Here is an 18,062-nt window from a genome sequence, read left to right as displayed (position 1 = left end):
TTTTTTTTTTTTTTTTTTTTTTTTTTTTTTGAGATAGAGTTTCACTCATGTTACCCAGGCTGGAGTGCAATGGCGCGACCTCGGCTCACCGCAACCTCCGCCTCCTGGGTTCAGGCAATTCTCCTGCCTCAGCCTCCTGAGTAGCTGGGATTACAGGCACACGCCACCATGCCCAGCTAATTTTTTGTATTTTTAGTAGAGACGGGGTTTCACCATGTTGACCAGGATGGTCTTGATCTCTTGACCTCGTCATCCACCCGCCTCGGCCTCCCAAAGTGCTGGGATTACAGGCTGGAGCCACCGCGCCCGGCCAAATAGAAATTTTTAAATGGATAATAAAATATCTGAAATTAAAAATTTATTAAATAAGTTAAATAGCAAAAAAAAAAAAAAAATGAAAGTGGGAAAATATATTAAACATAAAATATGTTCAAAAAGCCAGCTCTAACTTCTTACTGCCTGCAAGGAATCCACTTTGAATCTAAAGAAAAAGGTACAAATTAATAGATCAGTAGAAATTACCCAACATAAAGAACATAGAAAAATAAATGAGACTAAAGAGAAACTTTGAAATGGAAAAATAAGAAAGCTCAGAACCTGAAGGACAATATTAAAAGGTCTAACACACGTGTAATTTCAGTACCCAAAGGTAAAATTGGGGCATACTTCCAAATATTCAAAGGCTTTCGAAAGCTGCAATACAGTAAATGACGTACATTTACACATTAAAGAAACTCAGCAAATTCCAACTAGTATAACAGCAAAATGCCTAGGCAGATAAAAAAGGGGTCCCTGGAGAATTTCCAGCCTTCCCCACGAGTGTTTAGACCAGATACTTTTGTGCCGATGAGGGAACCTGCCCAGGGCTTATATGGGCATGCCCACAGTGCACTGGAGTCTGACATGCGCACTGGGGCAAGTGTGTGGAGCCATGAGAAATTCATACCTTGCACACGGGAGGAGCCTGCCTTCCTCAGCTCCTGTGATGACCTGGGAATCAACGTGTGAGGTGGGGGCTTTTAAGCAGAAACCCCTCTCACTTTGCTAGTGGTTTGTTTGTTTTTTGTTTTCCTTTTTGCCCAGCAGAACCCTGCTCTACTCATCCTTCAATGTGCCCACGTGCCTTAATGTTCCTGGTCGTGTGAAAAGAACCCAGGTTTTAGCGGAACTAAGGAGCATAATTCTGCAACATTTTGGCACCCAAACATGGGGCTTGCGAAAGGGTAAGTGCGAGCCAAAAAAACCCTTTTTTTCTTTTGCTTCTAAGCCTTTGTGTCCTCTGACATTTTCTTAGGGTAGAGGAAATTATGCCTCCTTCCCCTTCACTCCAGTCACTTCCAGGGGTCGGGAATGTCAGCCTTTTCCTTTTTTTTAGGGAAGGATCCGTGAACCAGAGGCTCTCTGCTCCCTTCTTAAGTTTCTTGCCCTGTTAGAGGATTCATTTGCATGAGAATAAGATGTTCTTCCCACAGGAATCTTTTCAATCCTGCACTTCAAACTTTTCTGCCTTTCCCTACCCTGCCAGCAGTTAACTTTTAAGTGATAGTTTTTATTTTTTTTCTTTTAGAAGACATTTTACTAGGCCAGGAATTATAAGGATCACTGTTTATATTCTCTGTAAAGTTTTAATTATTAAAAAGGATTCCTGAGATTGATCTTAATCTGTAGCCAATCTAGTGTGCTTTGCATGATTTTCTGTATGGGTCAGTAGCAAACTTTGCTGCAGGTCCCCATCTTGTTTTACCTCCTTGAAATTGTGACCTGTAACCTCACGGCAATGTTTTGTTTAGCCTCCATTATTTTACAATGGCAGCTGCGTTCAATCCTGGCTTAGGGAATAAACGCTTTCTGGTTTGATATCTGCGTGACCTTTGCAATTTGTTGACTCTTTTCCCCTTCACAAACAGCCTGGATTTTTTTTCCCTGAGCCTTCAATAAAGTTTGAAAGCCAGAAATATTGGCTGCTTGACACAACTAAAATCAGATAACAAGGGATTTAAAATAATATTCTTAAAGAGCGCTCAGCTGAATTAAACGTGGATATCCAAGTTATAAGCACATTTAAAAGGCATTTATGTTGTTGTTGTTATTGTTTTTCCTTGGATTTTGTTTGGCTGGAAAAAGGAATTTTTCTCCATTTTGTCTTGCCGTTCTTGATGTATGCAGTAGAGGCCCTAAGATAACTCCGGGGGCCATGGGACTTCTTGGGAAAAACAGAAGACGCAACTGACCCTATTTTGGGAAGAAATCTGTTTTCCTCATGGAACCTCAGGAATTAGAAGCAGATAGATCCCTGTCAAAATCTGTTTTTGCCTCCCAGTTATGCCTGTTTATTAAGCCCTAGATGCTTCATGTTTTCCTAGCCCTGTCTCTGAAAGGTATCCGCCTGGAGGACAATAATCCAATTATGAGATTGGGAAATGGAAAATCTTGCGGCTGCTGAGTTTTCTTCTGCCTGTCTGTGCAGTTATATATGTTTTGTGTTTGAGATGTTTATAAAAACAGCTCTAATTAATTGGCCTAACTAAAAATAAGCACTTGAATATTTTTTAGAGGAAAGATAAAAGCTGTGGTAGCTTTAATCTTTGAGAAATAAAAACTGCCTTATAGGTTATTGGTGAAATGCATATGCATCAAAATGTAAATAGCTGGAGTAAATTATGCAGGTTTGCTAAATGTCTTAAGGTTATAAACTGCTCTTTGTGAATGATTCAATTTGCTGGCTTCACAATTGGTAAGGCCTAGGAAGAGATGTTGCCAAATATGCCCTTAATTGTGCTGGAAGGAGTCAAACCTTGGCTGCACCTAGCTCATAATTGAAATAACTTACCAAGTTTTACATTAAAGGTAAAAATTGCTACGAGTTACCATTATAATGTAATTGACACTACTAAAAATATATTTACATTTGAAGTATGTAAAAACAGTAAAATGTGTTCTTAGTAAAAGATAATAAGAAGGCATAGAAATGTAAAATTTTGCCTAAGGTTAAAAGATTGTTTTCAATTAAATAAGGTAATTCTGTAAGTTCAGACAAGTTGTGAAGAATTGTAAAATTAATCTTGCAAAGGAAATTCCATGTGTGAACATATGGAAAAAAATTCAAAGGATATTATATAATTTTTCTCTAAATTCACAACAAGGGACCAGGCACACACCTGTAATCTCAGCCCTTTTGGAGGCTGAGGCAGGTGGATCACAAGGTCAGGAGTTCAAAACCAGCCTGGCCAAGATGGTGAAACCCCTTCTCTATTGAAAATACAAAAATTAGCTGGACGTGGTGGCAGGTGCCTAAAATCCCAGCTATTTGGGAGGCTAAAGCAGAGATTTGCTTGAACTGGTGAGACAGAGGTTGCAGTAAGCCGAGATTGCACCACTGCCCTCCAGCCTGGGCAACAGAGCAAGACTTCATTTTGAAAAAAAAAAGAAGTACAACAAGGTACTCTTAAAGCACTGAGCTACTCTTTAGCAAAATTTGTAAATGGTTAGATTTTTGCTTTTTAAATTTCTGAGTCATTTTGGCAAAGTAAATAATTTATGATAATCTGGAATTCCATTTCATAACATCAAGTATTTAAAATCTCTAACATACTTAACAGGCTTCTCAAAAGCAAACTTCAGTTTTAAAATTGTCTTTCTTGACACCAGGCTTTTAGATGCTACAGAGTGCCCCTAGAGTATCAAAAAAAAAAAAGGTGAACAGGATTCTCTCGTATGTTCTAGGTACATGGGATTGACAAAATGATGTTAAATCTTTTTTTAGGTCATATTTTGGTGAATAATATTAATATATATTCCAAAATTTTATGGGATTTCTAAAATTCTAATGTTCAAGTATATACTATCAATCATAATTATAGTTATTATGTTAAGTTATTGTAAACCACAGAGATAACCAAATTTATTTGTCAATTATGTTTCTGACTGTAACTACCCTGGACATTTTGTCACTCACAGACCATTGTTGTCTTGTTTTCATCCTCTTCAATGGTTGGTTTACAATAAGCTGTGGAACTTTGACAGGTATTCTCAAATGCAGTTTTCTGATAACATTGGAGATTGTGACATTGGAATAAAGAAAAAACATACAGGACTCATGAAAATTAAAATGTTCACAGATATCAAGAAAAACAAGAGTTAACTGAATGAACTAAGAGAAAACTGAGGTAATCTTTTTAATTTTTGCTTGGAATATTGCTGATCGTTGCTTTGTTTTTCAGAGTCCAGCAAACTTATTTTGAGTTATTTATGACCTTTATAATTGAGTAAGATGTCCTCCTGTGAACAAAATTTGGAACATATTATCTCGCCCTGCCTGGCCTCTTCAGAATTTAGAAACTAGTAGGGAGCATTCTTAAATCATGGCGGTATAGTCATTTGCATCAGTGCAGTAAGAATTCTTTTTCTTTTGCAACAGAATGCAATTGGAGAAACTGATTGTTTTACCAGGCTTTGATTGGAAAGATTTGCTTCCCTTTAAGTAGACAAGATCAACTTGCAGAGCTGATGAGAGCCCCTTGGGAAAACTGGCATCATACCTTTGTCTGCACAGTCCACATACAGGGTTCTTAATCTGTGGTGAGTAAAGAATATCACTTTCTAACAGGCCCAGATACCATGTGCTCTTGGGACCTCAAGAAGAGAGGAGTTTACCCAACTCACAGGTGTTTGAAGCTACAAATCTAGGGCTTGGGTCAACTTTAAATGGTCGTATCTGAGATTTCTTATGGAACAGATTTCCATCAAAGCTAATCTGAAGAGCCTGTAATTATTCTTGCTGCACTTTATGCAAAGAATTAAGCCAAGTATAAGACTAAAGTCTATTTTGCAAGTAACACAACCCTATCATGATTTGTTTTTAACAGAAATGAGGACTAGACATAGAGAAATTATGTTTTAAAACTTATCATCATTAGTTTCTAAACTCATTATTTGTTTTTAAGTTTTTGCCTACATTTTAGACTAACCCTGCTTGTTCCTGTGAACCAACCAGCACTCTCTGACTGCAGATCAGAAAGTACAAAATGGGATGGATAATGTAAAAATTTGGATCGATATTTTAGTTCTGAACAATTATCCTGCAAATCCTGCCAGCTGATGGGAATAAACAGGATGCCCATCATCCAGAGGTTTCCTTTTTGGGAAAGTAAAACCAAGGGAGCTAACCAAAGCAAAGCCCCATGTACCCTACTCTTAGCAAGCATAGCTATAAACACCAGTTATCTGGGTGTGTCGCAAGATATCCTTTTCTTTCCCTTGTTGGAGGAGAACTCAGTTCCACAGCTTCCCTTTAGCATTTGGCTCATGATAATGAGTCCATGCAATCCCCATGCTGAGACACATTTTTGGTCCCAAACTGAATTCCAAGCTTCGTGTCAAAGGTCTAAAAAAACTTGATCTTAGGGATCCAGAAGCCAGGCAATAATGAAAGTCAAAAGACACAGCACAGGTGAGCATGACTCGATCAAGCCAAGTTTCCCATTTCATGGATAAAGGATATGCTAGTATCCATGGCTAAAATGAAGCCTAGAGAATTCAAAGGCTACTTCCAGGAGGGGAGATATAAGTATGTGAGAAAGAGCAGCTATTCCCACCCCCTAGGCCCCCTGTAACCATGAATGAAAGCCACTTTGACACCCATGGGTGGCACCTGGCAGAGTTGCCAGGATTCAGCAATACAAGGAAAGAAAGAGGAACACCTCACATTCTATTTGCTGTAGAAAGAAACCAGACACACTTGCTCACCTATTTTTCTAGATGAGTAGCCATTTCTCTTTAGCCTGTACCCCTTTATAACACATCCTAAACCCCTGGAACTCTTCTGAAATAAATGCCTTCTTTTCTGCTTTTTCTTCCTCTGTCCTCTATTCACTGGTAGGTAAGTAGTGGTGTCTCTGTACCACAGGATGCTTTTTTCAGATGCGTACTTCAAACTGGGAAGAGAGAATTTCTCAAACCTTTGAATAGTTGGCTTAGGACTGGGTTCAGGGGAAGGGAACCCAGAAGCCTGACATGCCAGCAAAAAGGTAAAAGATTTTTTTTTTTAACCAGTTGGGCTTTTGGCCTCCCTCTTCCTGTGCAAATTCGTAAAAGCCTTCCGTATTTTCGAGTTGTCCTTAACCACTCCTTGTTTGGTTCTGATGCATGTTTTCTAATAAACTGGTTTGTCTCTTCTCACCTTCAGGCTATCAAACTCCAAAGGGTCTGCAACTGGAGCCTCGGATGATGGACTTTTTTGCTGGGAACCCTTAGATAGGTCTCTGAGTGAAATCTGACTGTGGTTTTCCCAAAATAGCTTCCCTGTCAGCAGGAAGCAATTAAAATTGGTCTTCATCCTTATCTAATGGCAGTTAGATGTACTTCTTTAGATGGGGTAATGAAACAGCCAAATGCCTAGGTAGATAAAAGGGTGTACCTAGAGAATTTCTAACCTTCCACACAGTATTTACTTCAGATGCTTTTGTGCAGATGAGGGAACCTGCCCAGGGCTTGTCTGGGCATGCCCACAGTGCACTGGAGCCCGGTATGGGCACTGGGGAAAGTGGGTGGAGCCACTTATGTGTGGGAGGAGTCTGTTCTCTTCACCTCCTGTGGTAACCTGGGGAATCAACCTGTGAGGTGAGGACCTGTTAGCGGGAACCCCTGCTGCTTTGCTGAAAGATTTTTTCCCCCCAGTAAAATCCCGCTCTACTCACCTTTCAATGTGTCTGCATTCCTAAATTTTCCTGTTCACGTGACAAGAACCCAGGTTTTAGATGAACTAAGAGACAAAATTCTGCAACATAGGTCTAAAAAGTCTATGCCTATATCTGTTAAATCAAATTGTTAAAAAGCAAATATAAAGAAAAAGTCTTCACAGCACTAGAGAAAAATGAAACACTATACATACAGAAATACTAACCCGAATAGATTGTCAGAAACCATGACTAGAAGACAGTCGAGCAATGTTTTCAAATTTCAGAGAGAAAGAAAGGAAAAAAAAAAAAGAAAAAGAAAAAAGAAAAAAAAGAAGACATAATAAAATACCTGTCACTTTAGTATTCTATACCCATTGAACATAACCTGCAGCTGAATGTGAAGTAGACATATTCAGGTGAATAAAAAAATCAGGAGAACAATAGTTATATTCTACATTAAATTATAAAGGAAGTTTCTCAGGCAAGGTGGAAATTATGCTAGTCAGAAACAAATTCTAAGGACTAAAGAAAGAGATATTAGACTCACATAGTGAATTTTTTTTAAAACCAGATCTAACTTCTTAGTGCCTACAAGGAATCCACTTTGAATATAAAAAATAAGGAATAATTACATTGCTAAAAAATACATTTCAAACAAGAAATGAGGACATGCAGCTTTGAGAATATATATTAACAAAAAAGTACTTCTTCAACCAAAAAAGATATTATGCATAGTGATAGAAATAAAAATTTATTAGAAAAATAATATCAATTATAATGTATACACCTGATAAGAAAGCCTCAAAATACTTGAAGCAAATCTGACAGCATTAAAAGAATGGATAAATAATTTCACAATTATAGAAAAAGATTATTAACACCAGCTTCTTAGTAAGTGATACAACAACTAGGGCAATAATAAGAAAACGGAAATAAAGACATAGATCTAAATAACACTTTGGACTAATTGATATTTCTAGAAAACTGCAAAGTCAATATTGTTTTCCAGTGTTCATGTATATTCACCATGGTAGACCCTTTACTGTACATAACCTAATGTCGATAAGTTTAAATAGATTCACAGTTTACAGAATGTATTATCCAGTTGCAAGGAAACCTAATTAGAAGTTAGTAACTGTACTCTAGGAAAGCAAAGCTCTTTTAAATGATCTATTGGTTAAAGAGGAAATCTCTAAAGAAGTGTAAATTCAATGAAAAGAGAGTTTAGTTTTACACATTGTTTTGTTCCCAGCATCTAAAAGAGAACCTGGCAATTAACAAATGCTTAACAATTATTATTATAAGAAGTTCTGCAGGAGATAGAGAAGGAAATGATAAGGAAATATGCCATGATTTTTTATGAGAAATAAATGAACAGATTTGTCATGAAAGATGTAACAGAGGCCCAGCATGGGGCAGGATCACAATAAACATTGGCCCACCTCTGAGAAAACACACAAGACTAATCGTTAAGAACCTATGCCTACCAAAGACATCACTTAGAGTTTCCAATCAAGACTGTTACAAACTCAATAAACTAGAGCAATTTTCTAAAATTATTGATTCTTTAGTTCCCTAATACAAAAAACTTAAGTAATAATGAAACATAGATTTTTTTTTTTTGCAAGCTTAATTTAAGTGATTTATGTTAAAGAGCTCAGTAGAGTAACTGGTTCAAAACAAAGAAATCAATGAATATCACAACTGTATGCTGTTAAGGCCAGAAAGACTAAGCATCCGATTCTTAACATCAAGGTTTGTAAGACTCTGTGAACTTTGTAACCTCACTTAATCTCTTAGATATGTTTTCTTTAAAGAAAACATGGGGAAAAAATAAGCATTTGTGTGCCATGGAGCAATTTAGAAATCATTTCTTGAGGAAAAATGGCTAATATAATATTAACATTATTGTGATTAAATGGATTAGAAGGAGGTTCTACAAAGAAAAGTAGGTCAATTTAGAGAATAAATGTAATCTACAAATACAGTAACTCATTTTATCAAAGAGCATGTTGGTTTTATCATGGATTTTTGCATAGTGAATAAAACACACTTGATCTTCTTTAGGAAATGAAATATTATTAAGAAATGAGTATATAGAGGCCTAGCACTATATTTGAAGTGACTCTCTAAGGTCATACAAATTGAAAAAGCAAAACCGAAGACAGAAAAATCAACTTGCAATGAGAGTCAGTATTGCCTACAGGAATTAACAACGGAAAAGACTAAAAACTCTGAATATTTAATATGTGAGTTTAAGTTTTTTTAGATGTTGTCACATTTGTTACTTTCCTTTGTCTCTGCTTCCTCTCTCTGAATTAAAACCCATGTTTTGATTTGCCAAATAAATATGTAGTGAGTACCCACTAGGTATAAATCCTTGTACCAGTTGCCACAAAAAAAGGCTGATACCTATTACATAGAGACTTAGAATGTACTAGAAACAATAAGAAAAAAAGAGCCACAGATAAATGTGACAGAAATAGAATATATCTAAAATCGCTTTAAAATTATAATTTGTAATTTTAATTCAACCTGTAGCAGTCCAGTTAGTCTTAAATACTTATTTAAATTCTATGGACTGTATTTGTAAACTCAGGATTAAAACAGCCTGCAGATTTTCTGTATGGATTTATTAAAATGGTATATATAAAGTGCTTGCCTCATGTAAAGTAAATCACTTCATATATAGTAGTTACTGTTATGTTTGGGGAAAACCATGAAAGTTTTATGAAAAATGTGTCCTTTGAGCTTTTACAAACAACTTAGTGAGTAGAGTCTGAAAGTTAAATGTGAGAAGGCTGTGTGTGCACATTGTGTGACCCACTAGGACAGTCTGTTGAATTCTATAAACTACATGTCAAAATATGTATTTAAATGCATAAATTACATAGAAATACATAGAATTACAATAAACATGAAATATATTGAAATTTATTACAGTATTTTATAAATTTTAACATATATGCTTCTCATAACACGATAAATAAGAAAGCATTTAAGACTAGGCTAGTTAAATTTTATGTTTCAAGAAGGATTAGTGTAATGACTATAATGGCTAAACATTTAACTCTAGGCTGGTTTTAACTGCCTTTTACACACTGATCAGCAAATGACTGAGAATGGACAATGATGCAAAGTAACTTCTTGTCTGGGGCAGAAGTGGAGAACTACAAATTTAAGTGTTTTGTGGCCGAATGACTATAGCCAGTCCCCATATAGCTCAATAGATGGCCAGTTTTATCACATAGCCATCTGTTAACAGGAAAATGGTTATCACTAATGTTTTGTATATCAAGATAATTATTGTGATTTTGCAGTACAGATAACTATAAATGGCATTTTGAGGTATCTGCAAAAGATATATCAAATGAAAGTAATCTGAAATTTCAAAGATGTATTGTTTCCATGCCAAATTTCAAAATCCCTGAATTACACATACAGATTCCATGATTCCAAGTTAAGAAACCTATGTTTGACAAAATACCTTCAGCAGGAATAATGAAAACCCTGACATTTCTGTGTGCATGACAACTGTTTGGAAAACTTAAAAAATAATAAATCACTGAATCTTTATAAAAATCCGTAAGTTAGGTGTGTATTAGCTTATATGGCAGATGAGGAATCTGTGACATTGGATAGAAAAATAATTTGCTAAAGTCACATAAATTGTGAGTAGGAAACTGGAAACTGAACACCAACTGTATTGCTCCATGGCCAGTGGTTAATACTTTAATAACTACACTAGAAAGCTTATTTAAAAGGCTTTTTCACAGATGCATGTATTCTCTTCTACATAATTAGTAATGAAATTTAAGTAACAGCTGTAGCAAAAAGAACCAAGTTTAGATTGTTGTACAAAATGGCAAATGCTTGGAAGGTCAGTTATACCACAAAAGGTTGTTTGAAGCTAGGCGCAGTGGCTCACATCTGTAATCCCAGCACTTTGGGAAGTTGAGATGGGTGGATCACAAGATCAGGAGTTCCAGACCACCTTGGTCAATATAGTGAAACCCTGTCTCTACTAAAAATACAAGAATTAGCCGAACGTGTTGGCATGTGCCTGTAATCCCAGCTACTCGGGAAGCTGAGGCAGGAGAATCGCTTGAACTTGGAAGACAGATGTTGCAGGGAGCTGAGATCATGCCACTGCACACCAGCCTGGGCGACAGAGCAAGATTCTGTCTCAAAAAAAAAAAAAAAAAAGATTGTTTAAACGATCAACGATCAATGATCAAACACACCTACTACTGGCAACAGTGAGAAAGAATGTGTAGGTCATCCTGAAGAGTCAACATCCTCATCCAGGTCTATCAAATCTAACCTCTCCTATATTACTTTCTCATTTTTAATTTAGTATTTTTCATATGCTGCCATATATATGTCATTTTTCACTCTATATAATTTGGAAAGATGTTCTTTAAACAATAAAACAAAATTATTGACCGCACCCTCAACACTGGGTGATCACATATTTTTTTTGGCTCAATAATTTATCCTTATATAAAAAAGTAATATTCTCCTGGCAGTATAGAAGACTAATTGGTATACATAAATATGATTAAATAACTATGTATATTCAACCAGAGAATCACTTTTTGATTTTCACAATTCTTGAGTATCAGGTTGTTGAAGGGATATCATACTTCTAGAAGTCCAGACTGAAAATGTGATCTTTGAAAATACAGGTATCAACAGGTTTTCAAAATATTTTAGTATAAAACAGAATTATTTCCTAGTAATTTATTAATGTTTATATACAACATATAGCCTTTTGGGATATTAAATATTTTTATTTTATCTTTTGTGACACTATGAATGATTGGAATCTTTCATGTCTACCATAGTGATTTTAAAATGCACTAAATAAATGTAAAAATAATACCTAGTCATCAGAAGCTGTAGGTATTCAGATATTAAAAATTATGATTTAGTCACCTTTATGGAAGCATTTAAGTGAGCAAGAAGCTCAATGTGAATTTCATATGTCATTACAAAAAAATGTCATAAATTAACATGTTTCCTTACATTACTGCCACAAATAAGTAACTTAGTCAAAAAAATAATATCTCGTGATATTATGTAGTAACTCATCATAACATTTGAATCTTCTAAAAGAGTCAAATCCAGGTGGTCATGTATACCTAATGGATTGCAGGTCTTTTCCATTGTAGACTGAATACAATTTGGAAATGTGGATTTGTCAACCAGGAAATGTATGAGACATGAAGGTGCTGTCTGAGACAGTTGGTCCTTCAGAAATCTAATAAAGCAATAGTCTAGATATACTGATGGATAATAGTTATAAGTTAATAAACTCTGTATTTGTTCGCATAGGTTTAGTGTGATTCAGTAGGAAAAACTCATAAAACACTGCTATGGCCTTTAGAAGACTGAAATGCAAGCTTCCTTAAGCAACAGGTTGCTGAACAGATTTCAGACTCTTAGAAGTCCTGTCCAGTACTGCAGTATATTTATGTAGATCCAGTAACTATCTGACAACTGAAATTGTCCGGTAAAGCTCCTATATTTCATCCACCTTAAGATAAAGTAATGCTTGTTAAATTTTTCATATTAAAGAATCATTTGGTTATTGGCTAAATTTTAATGAGCCATGGTTTTAATTTAGTAAATTTTTAACATAAAATTATGCTAAACAAGGCATGATATACAAACCAAAAGACTTTAATTTCTTATGCTTCTTTTTATGATGCACTTTGCCATTTAATAATTAAATTTTTATGCTATAAATTTAATAGTTTTACATATGTATGACCTTACATATATAAATTTAACTTACATATGTAAGATCATACATATGTAAAACTTTATATAACAGTCTCAGGATTTTGAGGTGGCTTGAGGGTTAGATGTAAGGAAATTTTAGGCAAATTAGACTGTCTTTAGTAGACTGAATTCATTTTTTTTTTTTTGAGACAGTTTTGCTCTTGTTGCCCAGGCTGCAGTGCAATGGCGCTATCTGGGCTCACTGCAACATCCACCTCCCAGGTTCAGGCAATGCTCCTGCCTCAGCCTCCCGAGTAGCTGAAATTATAGTAGGCTAGATTTTATCAAGGAATGCATTTCTTCTAGAAAAAATAGATACACTTTCAAAGATACATTAATGTACATGAGAGCTTGCCTATGTGCACCATAGAAAGCCAAAAATGAAGAAGTTATCATCTAATGATACAAAGTTCTCATCTTTCATAAGCTTGCAATTGCTTTTCTTATTAAAGCTATCTCACCTTTCTTTTTCAGGAAACACTTTCTGAAAATGTCAGAACTCTTGAAAACATGGATGAGGAAAAGCATAAGGACTGCTTTATGCTTGTCTTATGAATTTTAAAAGATGTATTTTAAAGGCACTTTAAAGGGTGTTATTTGTGCCCTTGTAACTGATTCAAAGTAGACTGCTAAGGAAAATAAGTAGTGAGTCCACAAATATCAATAAATTATGAGAAAAATTATCTAATGGTACTTAAAATTTCATTGTGATTTATTAAATAAGATACTGAACAGCTCTACCTGTAACATTAAGATTCCATTTGAGCATATAGAAAATATATTTAATGCAACCTGAAGTGATTTGGAAAGTATGCTGGCAAGAAAATATATTTACAAGTTAGTCTCAGAGGGTAGATATACCGTAGCCAGATGGAATAAGAAGAGAGGGTAGGGGGATTTTGATCAAAGTGGGAGCATAAGCTAAGGAATAAAGCCACAAACAATTATTAGGTAAAGTGCAATTAGCTGAATATTGCATAAGCATATGTACGGGAAGGAGTAGAGAAGGGAGTGACAATATGAATCTGAAGACTTTAGAGCACTCAAGATAATACTTCCTAGCCTATTCCGAGAAATCTTATTTTAGAGGGCAATAGGTAAGAACTCTAAGGATATAGGTAGGAAAAATGCATTCTAGTCTATGTTTTGAGTAATGGACTGAAAATGAAAGATCGACAAATTGGAGGATGGAGTGAAAATGTGATAGAATTGAAAACAGAAAAACAAATTTGCCTAATTTCATAGGTACTTAAAGAAAGTATGGAAAATAGTAAGTTAGTGATACAAATCTTTTCTAATTCACCAGGGTGAGTGCATAAAAGAAATCAGATTTAAAAGTATTAGTGACATATATGCAATAAGATTTCTTAGAGCAAATTGAGGGAAGGGAATAATTAGAGGATCGTAGAATGTCTTGCTTGTAGACTAATAGGATATCAATAAGCAGTCTGAACAATAATTTTAAATACTTTTTGTAAGTATCATGAAGGTGAACCCTGAACCCTGTTTAGAACAAATTAGATGCAGCTGGAAAATTGTTGCTTAGCAGGAAAGCTTGTGCTGGACAAATAGATGGTCAAACTGAATAGTTTTCTTAAGCTGAACTAATTGAGACAAATATCCTTATTAAATCAAAAAATTAAAAATGGAAATAACTTACCTATTATAGGGTAAAAATTTTATTTACATACACAAGACATATGTGCTGTTTATGTGTATGTACATATGTTTATGTAGTAATAATGCATACATAGTGCTATTTTTAAATGATTTTTCACATGATGTTATCCCTCCCCTCTGTCTCTCCTCTACCCCCGTAACTGCCCCCAGTGTGTGATGCTCCTCTCCGAGTCCATGTATTCTCGTTGTTCAATACCCACCTATGAGTGAGTATTTTTAAATGATTTTTCAATTATTGTTATTGGTCTGTGTTATTTTAATCATCAAAGCTGATTGATTTCTGGGTTTTTTGTTTGTTTGTTTTTTTGATGGGGAGTCTCACTCTGTCACCCAGGGTGGAGTGCAGTAGCGTGGTCTTGGCTCACGGCAACCTCCACTTCCCAGATTCAAGCCATTCTTGTGCCTTAGCAGGTATGCACCACCACACCCTGCTATTTTTTTTGTGTGTTTTTAGTAGAGATGGGTTTTGCCATGTTGGCCAGGCTGGTCTTGAACTCCTGACTTCAAGTGATCCTCCTGCCTTGCCCTCCCAGGCCGGGCTGATTCCTAGTTTAAATAAAAACTTACAGAGATCTTCCCACAAGTACTTTATCTTACAATTTACTGAACAATAGAGGCAGTGAAGATCTTGTTTTAGAAAGCAATTTTGATTCTGACTTTTTTTTTTTTATAATCCTGTGCTTTCCTCATGTTTTTTCATACTAAAAGTAATAGCTCTCAGGATGGCACCTGGGATTTGTAACAACCTACCATCATTTCCTGCATGATCTTTTTTATGTCACTCCTCCAAATGCAAAGTATATACCCTCAGTGTCATTACATTATTTGATTTTTGCCGTTTCCTCACCGTTCCATGTGTTTATTTGCATATGTCCATCTCCTAGTCACATTTTATCTGTTTAATGCCAACTTGACTTTCAATGCTGTTCAAGATCTACCTCAATCTCAGTGTTTTCTCTTTATATTCCATGCATGCTTGGATTGGCTGACAATCCTCTTGGCTGCCAAAGAATCCCAAAATATCTCTTTCAAAAATACAAGAAATAAAGGAAGGAGGGTAGGAAGGAGGGCAGTCAGGGAAGAACAAAGAAAGGAGGGGAGAGAAAAGAAGAGAGAAAGATAATTTAAAGTTAAGGAGGAAGAATTTCACACTGAATTAAAACTGGTAGTATTCAGGGATGATTTCAGACTAGGATACAGTGATAGATATTAGTTAAAATAATGAATTATTCCAAAAGATCATGATTTGTAAAAATTACCCTGAAGCATTCTAGGAATATTACATTGAAGTAGGTATGCAATTTCAAAAGAAACCGCACTGCAAAAGTAGGCTTTGTATGTATCTATGGACCAGAATATTATATTTTGCTTAAGTTTGAAGTGTTAAAGCACCAACTTCTTGTTCTAACCTAACAAAAAAATTTTCCGCATAACTTAAGATTATATTATATTTGATTTTTTTCATTTCTCATAACAGTTGGAATTCTACTTTATTGAAAATTACATAATAAAATGTTAAAAAATCTTTGTTCCCACAGTTATGTAATCTTATTCAAATAGTCAATAAATTATTAAATTAAAATAAAACCCACTAAGCATAATAATTTGAGAAAAATGATTATTTAAATATATACCATTTAAAGGGTCAATGCCTTTTAATATTATAGTGCAGTAAAATAACCCCATCATTATTTGATACACCAAGCATAGGAGGATATAAAATCTTTTTCTCTTGTATATTACACTATCTGATGTATTTAGCTGTGATGACATTCCAGAAAACATCACTTTTTAAAATTTCTAAGATTTTATTATGCTGCTAGCAAATCAGTTGTTTCAAGTACTGTAACAAAATCCCTAAACGGGCTTTATGAGAACTATTTTCAATGTGATCATTAATCATATTTTATTTATCATCCATACATAGATGGTATCTTATCTGGTTTTCCTAGTGTCTGAAGTGAAGTGTAACACACACCCACATACAATACCAATTAAATTATAAATATATAACCATTCATTTTCAAACATTTCTATTGATACTTGCTTGGGTACTAATTTGTAATGTAGGTTTATAAAAGGGAATATTTTCTTTTTGTGAAACTGAAGCTTAATGCAGTGCTTTCCAAAAATTCAAAATCATTGTGCTTTTTCAATGTTTTCAGATGTTTCTGGTTTGGTCTGATGACAGCATCATTACAGTAAAGGGGTCTTATTGAACCTTTGTAACTAAAGATAAAAAATCACCAATGGGGAAAAAAAATAAAATCAAGGAATAAACAGAATATCAATGAACATGTGACTTGTAATATAAATTTATCTAATAACAATGTAGTATGCTATAAATATCTCCTGATATAAAATTAAGGAGAATTCAGTAAGGCAGAACATTTTCTGTGTGTTCAAAAGTCAAGTCTTTGATGGCCAATTTTATATTACTTCATTAAAATATCTCTACTGAAACAAAAGAAGTGTAAATCTTTTAGAATGAAATCAATTTATCTTTAATTTTAGATAATATTTGGTATAGTTGACATTGGTCACAAAATGTAGCTAATATCAATGTAGCATTACAATTTTAAACATTTTAGAAATTGTAGATCTTTTTAGAAATTCCAACATTTTACTTTGAAATTATTGTTAATATTTATGTTACACAACTACAAATGTAGAAATAAAATTATAAAGTCTCCAGATAATGTTTTATTTTAACCACACGTATGTTGTGATAGTTCCAAATAAATGAAAGTTCTACTGACTTATCATTTTCAACATATTTATATTATTTAAGTAGTTTTAATCATATTTAAGTAAAAATACCTGAATAGTCATAAAGAAAATTTAATAAAAATGTATAATACATTTCTAACATTTTTTATTTTTATGAAAACACTTACTAAGGAAGAAGCATTGTGTTTTTAAATTTTTTTTAAAAAATCAACTTTTCAATAAGTTATTTAGGAATGATGAGAAATGTGCTGAGACAAAGAAGCAGTTGTCACTGTAAACAAACATGAAATCAATTATCTTTTGGAGAGTTTATGATGTGTGAGAGCTGGTGAAGTTACATTAAGGAAGAACATATAAAGAAATCCAAATATTTATATATTGTAGTATAGTTTTAGTATAAATCTCTAAGATTACATTTCAGACTAAGCCACATAGTCAAACTGTTGTCTATTTATTCTTTTTGAAGATTGAAACTCCCAGAACTTTGACAGACTATCTCTTCAGAAAACATTATTCTTTGACATCAATATGTTTTGCACAAAATTGAATGACAATTGAAAGGCATCAGACAGTGAGAATCTAGAAAATTGTGCATGTATGGGAAGGCTTTGCTCAATACAAATCACTTGCATGGGACAATCTTCTATAGTGACTTTATTATATATGGGAACAGAGAGGTAATATGAAATGGAATATGGCACAAGCAAACACAAAAATTCCAATACGTGGAGGAACAACTGGATGCCATCTAAGATTACAAAAAATAGAGAGAAAAATGACAGTAGGGAAAAGACAATATATATTTTTGAGAATAAAAGACAGTTTTGTTTCGCTAGTGGACACGAGATGAGTTGATGCAGTATGAAGGTGGATTCCATTTTTTTTCAAATAAAATATGAAGGAAGTCTCAAATAAATGTCCAATGTTTAAATTGCTTCTATGTGAATTTGAAGGATAGAGAATAATAAAACAACCAAATATATATAACATTACATTAAAATGATTCATTACAGCTTACAGAAAGTGTAACTAGAGACAGACATTTCTGGCTAATGTTGTAACAGGAGTGTAACATTTCCATTCTTCTCAGTTTCCTATCTCATTTATGTTCTGAAAGGATATGACTCTATATTATAATTATTCTGTCTCTAACTTTCTTTATTCATTTACCCTACTTTACTGAAAAAT

The 18,062-nt window shown here is 34.4% G+C and overlaps 1 long non-coding RNA gene across 1 annotated transcript; it reads left to right on the top strand.

The window, feature by feature from the left end:
- The first annotated feature begins 990 nt into the window (after positions 1 to 990).
- On the top strand, positions 991 to 14,129 carry LOC116552325. The gene is made up of 3 exons (XR_004269326.1): positions 991 to 1,223; positions 4,418 to 4,578; positions 12,939 to 14,129. It is a non-coding gene; the product is annotated as an uncharacterized LOC116552325 (long non-coding RNA).
- The last annotated feature ends 3,933 nt before the right edge of the window (positions 14,130 to 18,062 follow it).

This window comes from Sapajus apella, unplaced genomic scaffold (genome assembly GCF_009761245.1).
Source record: "Sapajus apella isolate SASKATOON/1434 unplaced genomic scaffold, GSC_monkey_1.0 scaffold11, whole genome shotgun sequence".
Classification (NCBI taxonomy): Eukaryota; Metazoa; Chordata; class Mammalia; order Primates; family Cebidae; genus Sapajus; species Sapajus apella.
The sequence above is the reverse complement of the archived record's forward strand: the minus strand, read 5'-3'. Positions and strand labels throughout refer to the sequence as shown.